Here is a 15,299-nt window from a genome sequence, read left to right as displayed (position 1 = left end):
CATGCCTCTTGTACGAGAAAGTTCTATCTAAAGTAATCCCAAAGTACTCGAGGTGGGTGTTGATGGCCTTCAAAGTACACAGAAAGTTGTCTGTTTGCTAATCTGCTACAGAGGTGAAAGCATGCTATTTCCTTCTCCTTTAAGAGAAGCTGGGACAGTATTTATATTTAAAGGTGATGGCCCCTAGTAAACGGTAACAGATTATCTGTTCGGTGATTAGGAGGATAACAGAAAATTCTTGACAGACACTTTCAAATGTTGGTTAGCTTAAACGAAAATAAGAGAGGCTTCAAAAACATGCTTGGTGCTCAGATTAACATACCATCTTTAGATTCCTGTTCCTACAACAGACAAGAAAGATAACACAACACTCTTCTTTCTTGATATAAGCAAAGCTTCTGATAATATAGGGCATAAGCACCTCGCTAACACTTCCTGCTCCACTTAAGTTAGCGAGTCTTATTTTAGAAATTCAATACACCAGCACAACTCAAACCACAAAAAATCTCAGCCTCTCGATATTTGACAGGGAGAATAACAGGGATCACCAGTCTCACCTAGCCTGTATAATCTTGCTACCAACCACATTACCAATGAACTCGCGTCAGGTGGTAAAACAAAGGAGTATGATTATCTCCCAGTTCCGATCTCCCCAGTTTAATGGTCATGAGGTTTTAAGATAACACCTAATTATAGCAAACAGTGACAGTTCAGCTAACCATCTTACTAATGTAGTCTTGCAATACAAAGAGACAGAGATTAATATTAACGTAAAGAAACCTAAGTGCATGTCAACTGTCAAAGAAACTATTCAGTACAAGCCTTTAATACTAGATTCTTTGGCAACAACACCTCGGGTGCAGGCTCATCAGAAGTTCAAGATTTGTTCAGCTTTGTATGTCCTGCAGTTACTTATTTTTTGCAGATTGCACCGCTTAATATGATCCATGGGAAGTTTCAAGTAGATGCAGATAAAATGATCATGAATGCTTTGAAAGATGTGTTGCAGTTACCAGCAGATTTTTCTTATCATATGATCTACTCCGAAAAGAAATACAAGGGTCTGAGGCTTTTCTGAACTCACTGGGAAGCTTACCTGCAGTGTGTAAATGTTTGCCAGAAAATGTTGACTTCTGGAAACATATATGTATTCAATACTTCTGATCTCCCCAGTGAGACAGATAAGTGTTTACATAACCTAGCCAGCGATGGTGATGTGAATTTTGAGAAGACATCTCATGGTGTCATGGTGTACATATCCTTAAAAAGGAAATGGTGTGATCCTGCAGAACAGTTAACCTCCTCTAACAGCTCAGTTCATCAACTAGAAGTGCTTAGTAGCAGTGATGGAAAGACGTACTGAAAACGTAGCAAATATATACCCAGTAATAGCTGAGCCAGTCAGGTCTTTAGTTAAGCAATTGAAGCAGTGAGAACAAAACAATTGCTCATGTCCTTGGAGTCTGCCCATTTTGACAATACCCTAGGAAACAGAAGGCATCAATCATGCAGCACGTCTGATAGTAGCTGAAACTTTTACGAAAAAACTTTATCAGGTTCATGAGGAGGTACTTGGTGTTACTGATAATAGATCACAGAGAAGAATCAATATCATTGCAACACAATGCGGTTCAGTATCTGTTGCCATTATACTCCTAGATCCAACTGGGAAAATAGTGAAGAAGAGCTGAAAGAAGTACACAATGAAAAGAAGTGCAGCATTTTTGTAATATTATATAATTTGTTTTATGCTGCACTAACACAGACAGGTCTTATGGCAACAATGGGATAGGGAAGGGCTAGAACTAGGAAGGAAGAGAACATGGCCTTAATTAAGGTGCGGGAAAAAAAACCTTCCGTGCCGCCGGCAGCGAGATTTGAATGCAAACTGACATTTATGTGACTCAAACCGTGTAGCCAATGGCTCGATTCATAACATTCTGTAGGAGGTACAATTTAGACAATTTGTTCATCAGCGAGTGCTCCTGTGCACTCTCATCGGATCACTTCAAGCTCTGAAAAATCATCTGTATGAAACTCGGTAGAAAATATTGTAATTTAGCGTGAATAATAATTTTGTGTTTAGAAAAACTATTTTTTTTGGACATAAAAAAAAAAAAAAAAAGATGACTTTAAGCCTCTGGTTGGAGGAAGCAGAATTTACAAATACATTTATTATTATCATCAAAATCAACTTTCAACCTATTAGGTCGTGTTATGTACATTTAGTACATGTTGAACAGATGTTAAGTACAGAACAAAAATGGCCAACCGGACACCAGTGGGATCCGAACCCATTATGGATACACTATGAAAAGTGAGTAAGACAGCTTACAAAAACTTATCATTCTCGTATAATCTTCAAGTGTAATTGTGTATATATGTATCTCATTGAGTCATCCTAAATTAAATTAGATCAATAAAAGGCAAAGTGTTTTATTTGTAACAAAAGTGGTGTCAAAAGTAAGAACAGATCCCATGTGTGACACATCATTCTAATTAACATGAATCAGCAGACCGGACACTGCAGATTTTTATTGCCATCGGGAGCTTTCCAGAACATCTGTGTATAGTGAGTACATTCATGTAAAGATATCTTCTTATGGTAATTAATGATACAACCACAGAGCATGCCAGTTGAGACCAGAAGCCACATGAAAATGGAGGCTTAGTTAAATGTCCTCTTATGCAAAAGAAAATGGAAAGAATGGAAGAAGGAAAGATAAAGACAGAGAATATGGTTGCAGGCCAGAAGATGAGGGAAGAGAACATGGAAGAAGGCTGGAAGATGATGGAGAAGAAAGGTCGAAGAAAAGCAGAAGAAGATAGAAGCCAGGGGATGATGATAAAGGAGATGGAATGTCAGAAGATGAAGACCAGCAGACGATGGAAGAAAGCCTGAAGATGATGGAAGAAAGCCACAAGAAGATAGAAAAAAGCCACAAAATTGTGGAGAAGATGGAAGACGACCTGAAGATGGAAGAAGGGCAGAAGAGAATGCAGGTGAAGATGGAAGATCAGGAGAAGGTGGAAGACAGATAGAGAAAGATCAAGAAGGGTCTCCATAAGATATAGCATATTCTGCAGGTCGACGCCGTCCCAAAGACCTTGTCCAGAAGACTGGAAGTTCTGCTCCAAGAGTAAGGGCAAGCCTGATGTGAAGGATCACTATAGAGTTTGAGGGAAACTGGAGCCATGATCCCCAGATGGAAACACAGAGGGGACTCAGACTGTCATCTTCCCCAGTTTTCCTTGGCATACTGGTCTGCAGCGCACAATGCTACGAGATCTACACCAGCAAGACTGCTGTTTGTAAGAGAGCAGCGTCCCCTGGTGGATCTAGCATTTGGCTGACCTGAGGAACATCCTGCCCCAACAAACCAGTACCGCCTAGCTCTAGAACAGGAACTGGATGATGTGCACGCCAATGTGTGGAAGAGATTAAGGATAGAAAGCACTTAAATGAAGGCATGATACAACCAATGAGCAGATGCTACCGGATATCATGAGAATGACCTACGTGTGGCTATATAACTATGTAAGGAAGAGAGGTTTGTCTCCCAAACTCCAGAAGGCATGGGAAAGCCCCTACTGCATCCTGAAGAGAACGAATGACATCATCTACTGGATACAACAGAGGCCACGATGCAAGATGAAGGACCAGAAGAAGATAAAAGAAAGCGAGAAGACAGTAGAGGTGTAATGGTCTTCTGGACTAATTGGCACCTAAGCGATGAATAGCTGGAGAAGGTAACCGATCAGGGCAATAACTAGTTCTTCCATTGTAAGAAATGATTTTCACAATGATCTGTACTGAAAGACAATTACAATTCAAATAGAGAAAAGAAAGGGTTCCACCTGCTCAATGCACTTTTTATTAATAAAATAAATGCTTAAAACATTATGGTACTCCATTGACGTCATCTTCAGCCATGCGAACCATAAAATTGTCTAGTCAAAGACATGAATAAATACTATAAATTAGTGTTTAAAATTACTTTCTGTTGTAAAAACTGGAAGATTTAATACCACACGCCATGTTATGACGTAAATCTTCAATTGCATGATTTAGGGCTCATTAATTTCAACAACAAGCCAAGATTGTGAGACTTCATTTCATGTTTCTAGAATGAAACTTTGACATAACTTCTGAACTAGATGATGCATTATAATCAAGAGTGTCAATTTTTATCTTCAAGTTAATAAAAAGTGTATTGAATAGTGGAACCCTCTCTACTTGAATTAGTTCTTTCATTACAAGCTTTCACTGAGAAATTTAAAAGGTACTGAATCGTATTACTGAAGTAGAGACCTCAGCCCACCTGGTGGCCATAATCGTTAAGGTGTCAAATCTAAACGGTCCAACACCATGGTTAGCAAGTTCAAGTCCTGTTGGTCAAAAAATATTTCACTATCAGAATGTTGGCCAGCAGGGTAGGAGAGGCAGTGATACACAATTTGTAATCACTAGATTGTATGCCAAAAGGCTGAAATTAATTCCAAACCTCTCCGCAATGTTAATAATGAAGTGAGGGCATATAGCATTGTTGATGGTGATCCTTCTGTCAGATGGAGATATCAAGTCTCTAGCAGATCCCCTGGTGCTATTCAACTGGAATAGGCTATGTGTTGGCACCAGGTTTCACCCTCTCCATTCCTACTATCATACTACTAGACACTGGATCTTTAGGCCCCTCAAAAAAGTTTTAGGTGCCTATACAGATGGAAAAAATGTACAAAGTAGATTCTTATTGTTTTAAAATAGGTAAATGAAACTAACGAAATACACCTAAGGAATAATACAGTGTGTTTATACTGTTTTAAAATACTTGAAGTAAAAGCATTTGTGCACAATAATTTAAATCTAGCTAAGATGAAATCACTAAAAGAGGCGAATAGCAACAACAAATTTATTCATACATCATTGTCATTTTCACTGTTGTTTCTGCCATAATTCTGTGTGCAGTAAATCACTAACATCATTTCCAAATGTTATCGTGTAGTTTGATGTCTGGACAGGATCATTCAAAATGTGGCCGAAGTGACCAGAATGTACTTGAACAATGAAACCCTAACAGGATTAAATCCTTCTGGTAGGTCTGCTACACCAATTCAAAATATCTGACACACTTTTTAATACTGTATACACTGGATTTCTGACAAGCACCATTTGCAGTTTCTTCAAAACAATTTCTGTGATGATACCTGTAGCTCTTTTCAACTGACACTCTGATATTGTAAATACAGACACTGGTTCAGTGAGACTGACTTTTGACAACTCAAACGGTTTTATAGTGTTTGCTAAGAATGTGAAATTAGCATGAATATATGCCAGATCATCTCATAGGTTCTTCTCTCATAGTACACTGTGGGTCGTCTTAATACACTAAAAATTATCTTCCAAGAAACTACTGACAATGTTTTCTATATGCTGGATATTCTCACTGTAAATGTGAACAGCCTGTATCCAACCTTGTTAAAACAGGAGCTGGATGCAGGAGCAGATATACGCAGTAACTTTAGGACTTGATTTTGAAAATACTTCCTTTACTGAAATTAAATCATTCACTTTTGGCAACTGATTTCTAATTTCTTCTGCAGCTCGGTGTAGTGCATGTGCAAGACAACTAATGGGGATAACAGTAATAACCCACCAATTTCTGATTCCAGGCTTGTCTCAAAAACCCCACACCCACCCTCTCACCTGCTTGACTTGTATCTTTATCTTAGATGAGTACAATGAAAACTTAAAAATATAAGAAAGTAAACATATTTCTGCTTGGTTTACATCTTCACCTTAGGTGCATATTGTGAAAACTTAATATAATGAATTAAATAATAATATTGCTGTTTAAGCTCAGAAAGGCAAAAGTAGTTTGTAACGTCAAAATAGGTGCATATAGGCACTATAAAATTTAATTTACTGTGACGGTAGGTACATAATACGGTTAAATGTATCTTACAGAAAACAATAGGTGAAAAACCTAGAGATCCGGTCTATATATCACATCATTCATTTCATCTCACTAACTCCTCTGATGAGGTTGACATCAGGAAGTACATTCGGTTGTAAAAACTCACTACAAAGATTCATCTGACTTCATACCCGACCCCATAGCGAAAACAGATCAGTGTTGGAAACACACTTTAGTAGAGACCTCAATATTTCAGAAAAAAGTATAGACACTTCAACAGAGACCTCAATGTTTAAGGAAAAAGTATTAATATACCAAAAGGAAACAAGAAATTCAGATTTACTAATTAATGCAAGTTATTTTTGTGGCTTATTCATCAAGCAGTATAACAATAGATACAGTATACCCTGCACAAATGTATGCTCCAATCATCAAAATTGGACAGAATTGATACAGAAGATAATTCAGAAGACTGAAATCATAACATAAAAGAGACCTTTTATGGTCTCGAAAGAAGCAAAAAGGAATGCCGACTCTCAAAGAATTCTGAATGCCACAATAATTACATTTTACTGACGATACCAGATCAAACAGCCTATTACAGCTAGAAGTGAAAGAACATTCAAAAGCATTGCCTATTAATGATGCTATATTCATGTATTACTGGAATTAATTTTAATTTTTAAAGGTATATTCTGGCTTGCTGTAGCGGGGAATTGATGATGAAATGAGATTTCACCTAATGTGTACTATGTTCTTTGTAAAATAGACTCCAATAATATTATAAATAGACCAAAATAAGAATTGTACTATGATAGATGTACTTTCATACCAGCTTTTAAATTTAGCCTCTATGTAGGTCTGAAAACTAATATAAAATTACTCAAGGCCAGTCGCACATTCCTCTAGCTAAAGCATATAGCTGGAGCCAAAAATTTGTTTCCATTATTTGTTGAATCAAATAAATAATATGAAATCGTTCCTGAATATAAAACTACTATTCACTTGGGGAAATAATATTTATGACTGTAAATCAATGGCTGAAGACACCACAAAACCACATCAAGGCAGTGGCATTTTTGTTTGTCGGTTCGTTTGTTCAAAACAATTACAACGCTGAAAAGAAGAAAAAAGTAATGACACAATCATCATTTCAGTTTTGGAGAATTTATCTACAGGTGAAATTTTGGTGTCAAAAGTGTAACGAAGGGAGGAAAGAGCATAAGTAATGTGTTACCATATGTGTACTGAAAGGTGTTTATAAGTTAGCCCTCATAAGATTACAGATGGGTGGGGGCAAGTAGACAAACATTTCAAGGTTAACTGGAAAGTAAAGAGTCCCTTGAATTCTTGAGCACAGACACAATGAAAATTTAGTGGACAGTATTAATGAAAAATTGTTGAAAATTTGAGTTACAGGATACTGACATTGTTCAGTATGCAAGTATCTTTTTGCTGAAAGTAAACATGTTCACTTTTAAATTTTTATCTTTCTAAGATATTAAATATCCTACATAATTTTGGTATAACTTCTTATTAAATTGTCTCAAACTCTTTTCAATTGGGTAGATCCACGATATGCCAACTTTCAATACTTAATTCCAAAAGTAGCCAACTTCCACTAGTTCATTTCAAAATCTGTCTTTAGCATATTTCAAAAATTTAAGAAGGAATGAAATACGATTACCAAAAATCATATCCATGAATAAAATTAAAAAGTGGCACCAGTTTTAATTAAATTTAAACAATGTCTATAGCAATAAACATTAAAATCTTCAGGTGGCTGCTTTTGGACTGAGAAAATTAAAATGCTAAAAATTGTAAACAAACATAATCCCATGATTAAAGGTAGGAAACATAATACAAATCTAAGTAAATATGTAGTAAAGATAAATAAATAAAAAGATAAATAAATAAATAAATAAATAAATAAATAAATAAATAAATAAATAAATAAATAAATAAATAAATAAATAAATAAACAGCTTGAGGAAAAAAAAGAAGAAGAGAAGAATATCCTCCTTTTGGAACTTCAGGCAGTAAGGAGTATGAATTGATTATGTGATGGCGTGAAGTAAATACAGTAATAAATACGCATAAGCACATGACTAGGCTTCTACCCCCAACCTTCTATTTATAACCCAATCAAAGAGAAATGTCAATGAATTTTTCTCTTTCCCCTTGTAAAGTTTGGCTACAGTACACACTGTAAATATTTTAATTACTAACAATTCCTGGCCTGTTTCAGGACAGATTCCTTTTTTTTAAAAATAATATGAGACCTCCTAGTCCTCACAATCTAACTCAAAGGTGACACTGGACATGCACACAAACAGTAACTCAGAAAGAATATTATTTGTTATGGTGTAACATTCATTTCTCAAATTAAACTAAAACCAAGACAGTATATCGTAAAAACCGAGATAGCATTATTTCATCAACAGAATAAAGGCCGACTCCTTCAAAATCTACTTGCTATGTCCCAAGTACCTTAAAATATATAGCTCTAATTTCCTGTGGTATGCATTGTGTTGTATTAAAGTAAGGAGAATGAGCAGTTTGCTTTGTCAACATTTACAGTTTCATCCAGAAACCATGCACAAATTTTGATCAATCTAGTAGACTTTAACTGCATTATTTTGTAGATGGATATGAGGAATATTTACCATAGTGATCCTTGACCTTTGATTTGATTTACAGTGAAATAATTTCTAACTGAGAATTCAATCTCATGTATCGCTGAAGGTATCTGCAATATATACCCATTTAAATGTTTTATGCATTACCAATTTCAGAATAAACCACTTACTTCCCTTACAAAACCTTGGGCACAAGGTAATCACTGGGTAACTGATCTATTTTGGAATTTCAACCAGTATACACCTCAACAAAAGTTTGGAATAATGTTACAAAATATCCTGTGCTTCATTACAAAGATTCATGATTCACACTATTAACGGAACACATACAGAAGACAATGTAAACATTTCAATTACTTTGTGTCCATATAGTAGTTCCTCTCCTGCCACGGTACATAGGTAGAAGTACGTAATCTGCAGATACAATAGTGCAAATTCAGTCATAGAAAGAGGTGAAAGAGATAAATATAGGAGCTTAAAGAATCTAGATAGTTACTTTATTTTCAACAGATCATACACGGCTGAATGTTGCTGAGTAACTAAATATCACTCAAGGCGATGGGTCTAAGGAGTGAGGTAAGTACAAACAGTAAATATCAATAACAGACCTCATAGAGGTCATCATCGTGTGGCAATACAATGCCAGGATTAGTATCTCAAAGTTGCAGCTTACAGGCAACCAACATCTACAACCAAATCTCTCAGATATCACTTCTTCTAAGGGACATGAGTCCATATCTCACATTTAATTGTATGTTGAATTGTATGGTTGGTCTGCATTCCAGAAAGCTTATTAGATGTTTTGCACTGCACCTAAAGAACAGGGCTCATCTATGAAGCTGGGTCTTCGTCATCAACTTTGGACCATTTAAGACTGGAAGAATGTGATGTTTGGTATGAGACCAGGATTTGCTGCAAACCTTCACACCAGACATCTTAGAATAACATAGACAACATCCAGATGAAACCAGCAATGTGGTCACATTCAAGATGTACATCCATTTGCTGGATGAAGTGACATGCTCTGAGCTGGAATAATAGTCCATGATGGACTCCTCTCATTATCATACATGACTCCCTTGTCCTCCGATATGTTAAAGAGATTCTAGATGCTACCATCAGGACCTAAAGACTTGCTGTTACAGAAAAATTCCTACTAACTGACGGCAATGCAAGACCTTGCAATACTATGGCGATGCATCAGTATCTTCAAGGACACAACATCAGCCAAATGTATTGAATTGCAGTCTCCAGACATGAATAGAATGGACATGGAACATGGAACATGGAACATGTCAAAAGTGGTAATTTTAGAGCATCCACCACAATCTGTTACTCTTTGGAAGCTAACTAATACTGCCATAAGGAGGGAAACCATTTACTTAACAGAAACTTGGTAAGACTGATACAGAGCATGTCTCACAAGGAGCAAAAACTCATTCCTCTCGTACATGAGAACATACCCATAACTAGAGGTGGTGATTTTTGGCATTTTGAAATCAGATACTTAGCATTTTGGTTTATACATTTAGCATTTTTGTACCATTTACAGTACATAATACGTGTTTAGTGTTTTACAGCACTTTGAAGAAAAATATAAGAGTTTGAGTTAAATCTGATAAATAGATTCCTTTTGATAATATTAATGTGAAAATTAAAATTGCACTTACATAGAGCTTATAGCAAAATAATAATTGCATTTTAAAACTGTACTGTACATTTATTGTCTGGTCTAGAAAGCCAAGAAAAACAGCCGAGAGGATTCGACACATCACAATCTGCAGGTTCGGATTAAGCAGCGGTTGCTTGGTAGGTCATGGCCCTTTGGGGCTGTTGTGTCATGGGGTTTGGTGAGCTAAATTTCTTTTAAACTGATATAATAGATATAGGCTGAAGCATAACATAGGGGAAAAAAACCACTATAATTATGAAAAAACTGAAAAATAAAAATAAAATTAACTTAAATCACGTTCAGGAATCAGTGACTCTGTTGAACTAAATCTTAGGATATAATTGAACTTTCTTTTTTTTTTTTTTTTTTTTTTTGGCCATTCATATCCTCCTATCGCTTACAATTAAACTGTAATTTACTGAAATACTTTCTAGCATCTACAATCTCTGTAAAACCCTAAAATAATTGCAGACCTCCTTGAGCAGACTCTGGATATTTGAGCCTAACATCAACAGCATTTGCAGTTAGTCCCAGGATGCACGAACTCCCGGGTTTAAGTTTCCATAAGAAAAAATGTTTAAAAATGACATATATTTGTATTTGTATAGCATTTTAGTGTAAATTTAGCTTTATAAGTAAATTTTGGATTTTATTGTTGTTTTAAAAGACATCAGAAGGTGGTTTACAGGTCACAAGATGAAAATACAAGCCTTTATAAGCATTTTGTGAAAAACTGCTGCTGTGAAAAATCACCACCCCTAGCCATAACTAACATACGATAATCACCACTGTGATTAACATTAAGTTTGCACATAGGTCCAGGGAAGAATTTGTTATGTATTTTGTAATTCGTGATCAACACAAACAAGACCAAAGAGACGAGAATTAATTGTGATGTCATGACCAGCTTGACAGTCAACGGAAAGTAAATTGAGTTGAGTCCTTCCTCTACCTTGGAAGTATAGTTACAACGGATGGGGGAGCAGAGTAAGATGTTCAAAGCCGTATCCACAAGGCAAATGGTACGTTTGTCTAGCTCTACCCCATGTGGAAGAATAGAAACATCTCCAGGAAGACTAAGCTTCGCCTCTTCAACAGCAATAAAGTTGATTCTTCTATATGGATGTGAAACATGGAAAGTTACAAAACAGATCAACAACCAGCTGCAGGTGTTCATTAATAGATGTCTGCAATACATAACAAATCAGCAGCTGATTGACATCCAGGTCAAGGAGAGGAAATAGTGGTCGATCAGGCACGCACTAAAGAAGCTGGATGGAGCTGTTGAGAGGGCGGCACTAGACTGGAACCCTCAAGGCACCAGAAAGCGAGGTACGCCCAAGAAGACCTGGAAGAGGATGATCAAAAAGGAAATTGCAGAGATAGACAAAGCCTGGAGTGAAGTTAAGAAAATGGCCAGGAACCATACTGTGTGGAGAAATTAGGCCAAGGCCCTATGCTCCACAGGGAGCAACAGGAAATAAGTCAAGTTTGTAATTCACGACTGTGGATTGTTTATGAGCTGATTATGTTTATTATGTTTACTGTGTTTAATATTGCTACACAAACATAAACAAATAGAATATATAACACCAATGAAGTCAAACCTATGGTAATCCAAACTTTTGATGAGGTGTATATATTTTTTAAATATCAGGAATAATGAGATTTATATTATACAGTAGAACTTGCTCAAAGCGGAATCACAAGGAACCAACATTTTCCCCCCCGAATTAGACAGGTTTCCACATTACACAAAACATTGGTTTTTATGCCTCAAAACAGTAAATGATAATTTTAAATATACACGGATTTGTTGATTAGTATCTTCTTCTTTCTTCCTCTGTTATGGTCTTCTAGGGACCACATGACAATTTCAATGCTTCATCCTTTATTGTTCCTTCTTCTTCCTCCAATATTAGTTCATCTGCTCACTATGCCTCCTTTTCCTCACCTAGGATCATTTTGAGCCCGTTTTCTTTCCCTGCCGACCTTGGAATGCTTCCATTTTAAACATTTTCTTTCTAAAAACTCTCTCTGGTGCTTCTCCTGCCTTTATGTTGTTCAACTATTGTTATTATTATTATTACTGCACTTTATTATTATATACAGAATGGCACTATCGCAACGCTATACTACGTTATTTGCGGACACTGGATATTCGCCCCTTAATCTTATTTTCATCATAAAACTCTATACAGTATTTCACAACAATAAGCTTCTTCCACAGATCAAATAAATAAACTTGTTTCCTCTTCCTTCTTGTACCGGACGGTACACCTCCGCGCCGCTAATTCAAACATTGCGCCAGTTGAAACTCCTCTATTGGAGGAAGCCTGAACTTTAACAACCATGTTAATTCTAAAGTTTCTCAGAAGATGTCTCTACTGTAAATTTTGAAGTGTTCTGAACTATGTCAATTTCGATTCGTGTTTGTCTGCTCCATAGCAAGAACTTTGAACATTCTCTAACAGATGTCTCTACCAAAACTGATAACGCTCTCTGGTGTAAAGGAATGAACTGTCCGGAAGAAATTTAACATTCATAAGTTTTGTTTTTGCTAAATTTTGTTGTGTGGTTTGAGAGTTGGCAATATAATTCTTTCTTTCCGCCTGTTTTGAATGTAGCCAATCAGGAATTTCTGTAATTAATTTTCCACCAATAAGGTGTTTCTTCTTCGTCTGGTGTATTAGTTTTTGCTGTTAACCAATAAAATTTTGTGGGCGGATTGTAATCATTCATGAAACATCTCGAATTTTCTGCGAGGGTATATAAACTGCTGATTTTATGGTCTCCTCGCCACTTCAGTAACATCTTTCCTAGTGTGATTATATAGCAGGGGGCGGGAAGCGCCTCTTTCTTCAGGCGGCTGTTCATCCATCAGGTAATGGCCTTTTAATAACTACTTTGCTTGCTAGCTCAGCAGTTTAACCCTTGGGGCAGGTTCGAAACTTTTATCATGTAACCTTCCTTTAAAATGTAAAAGACACTTAGTATAAATTCCGTCTCTTTAACTACCAATCGGGATAGAGAGTGCCTAACCCTCTCGAGCTCCCTCTCATAGTGCTTTTGAGGTGACTACGTTTTCATAACCTTTTTTTTCTTCGCTTCATAATGTAATAAAGTTTCCTATCGTGTCACCTCCGTAGTATGGGATTAGCCCTTGCATAAGCGGCCTAGTGCCAAATAGGTTTTAAAAAGGTGTATTAGGAGTGCAAGTTACGCCTCCACTCAAGTTGGTATTTTGGGGCCATGTAATTGACCTGTTTCTTTACTTAATAGGCCTCAGTAGATTGGGTATTATTACCCCTGTTCTTATGTGCCTGGAGGGCAGCTTAAAGGTGGAGTTTGGTGTGGCTTTTGAATAGGCTTGAACTTTGAGAGCGGGCTGCTCTTTCTTAAATTTGGTTTTTGTGTGCCTCTAGCAGGCTTAACTGGTAATTGGGAGCTAGTGCTCCTTGGCATGATTGGGGTTTTCTGCCCCTTTGTTGAACCTTGTTCATAAGTAAAGTTGAGCTCATTGCTCAGGGATTGTGAATCTGGGGCTCGAAGCCCAAAATCCATTAATAAACTGTAATTGTACATCCTTAACTTGTTGATATGCTACTGAGTACCTGTTATTCTTGTTATTTCTTGATCTTGAAAAGAAAATATAACCTTTGTTAAAGTTTTAAATTAACTTTAATTTCGTAAGTTGAGACCTATTCATCCCAGCACCTTCTTTCACCTCTAACTACCACGGATAACTCCGTAACAAGTGGTAGCAGAGCGTGGTTGAATGGGTCTCAACTTAGCCCCTTTTGACGGCTAAACATTGCTTTGCTTTCGAACTCTAACAATTTTCTCAGTTGCTGGAATTTTTTTGATTTTTTTCTAAAAATTTTCTGTCACCATGTCCGGCCCTCGCGAGGTTCTTCATCCTTTCTATTTGCGTAAAGAGGAATTAATTTACGAACTATCTCTCAGAAACGTTCAATCTGGAGGCACGGTTGCAGTCGACTCCAATAAGCTAAAAGATTCACTTGATTTGCCTATTACCATCCCGACTTTGGGAGAAAAAGAGATTGATGACGCTCTCTCCACGATCAATGATAATACTACTGAGCTAGCATCTGTAGTTAGTTTTTTTGAAGTAAGTGATCCATCTCCTAATCAACTCAAAAGAGTACAGGCTAGGTTGTACCATTTTTATAATAGGGTGTGTCATCTATTGTCTCTGAAGTTAAATGACCTCCAGGGTAAGAAAGCTAGTGCCCTTGCCAAAAACTTGTCTAAAATGTCTAGAAAAGTTAGCCATTTGTTATCTGGATCTGCTATTCCTAAAGTCGACCAGCCTATGGTAGTAAATATTGCAAATGTGGAGGATTCCTCTAAAGAGGAAGGAAGTAGTACTGAGGCGACTACACAACGAACATCTGCCCCATTAGGAACCAAGTCCGATTGTCGCACGTCCATTCCACCCTTTGTGTTAAATAGGGCACCTTCGGAATCTGCTTCTCCGCCACTTAGGCCCCTTTCCACTATGTCACCTGGTTTCAGCAGTTTACCCCATCCATTAGCTATGTTACTTAGAGGTATTTCCAAGTTTTCTGTTAACTCCACTACTGATGTTATTGCTTTCTTAAGGTTTTTAGTAGAATTCCAAGATCATGCCCTTGTTTTTTCTCTCTCTCCGTGTCAAAACCTTCAGATAATTTACCCTTATTACATTGGTGTCCTCTCTGAGAATATAGTTAGGGCAATTGCGGAACAGTCATCCATAGAAGACTTCCATGCCCATCTGTTGGCAAATTTTATCCCCGCTCGAGCTAGATCATCGCTCATTCAAAAGTACTACTACCGAGTACAACGGTTGGATGAAAATTTAGCAGACTTCATCCAAGACATTAAGTTTTACACTAGGGTATTTGCCCTTCATTTTCCCGAAGATCAAATTGTTCAGGCCATAGTGGAAGGCATTTCTCCATCATACCGCTCATACTTGTGTTTTGCGTAGCGTCCGCAAACTTTTGCCGAGTTAAGAGGCGATGGCTGTCTCAGCCGAAGGAGTCAGCTACGCCGATACCTTGCGTG

General features: G+C 37.0%; 1 protein-coding gene across 2 annotated transcripts in view; it reads right to left on the bottom strand.

The window, feature by feature from the left end:
* LOC136873871 (uncharacterized) overlaps nucleotides 1–15,299 on the bottom strand; it is a 615,800-nt gene that overhangs the window by 77,639 nt on the left and 522,862 nt on the right. Inside the window, exon 10 of one of the 2 annotated variants that reach the window (XM_067147176.2) lies at nucleotides 10,590–11,574. The exons of the other annotated variant lie outside the window; for it this stretch is intronic. The gene's annotated coding sequence lies outside the window, so the exon portion shown is untranslated. Of the gene's footprint in view, nucleotides 1–10,589; nucleotides 11,575–15,299 lie in introns of those variants that run through there. 2 annotated transcript variants of the gene reach the window in all.

The sequence above is a fragment of the Anabrus simplex genome, chromosome 5 (assembly GCF_040414725.1).
Source record: "Anabrus simplex isolate iqAnaSimp1 chromosome 5, ASM4041472v1, whole genome shotgun sequence".
Lineage (NCBI taxonomy): Eukaryota > Metazoa > Arthropoda > Insecta > Orthoptera > Tettigoniidae > Anabrus > Anabrus simplex.
This window is presented reverse-complemented; position numbering and strand designations above follow the sequence as displayed.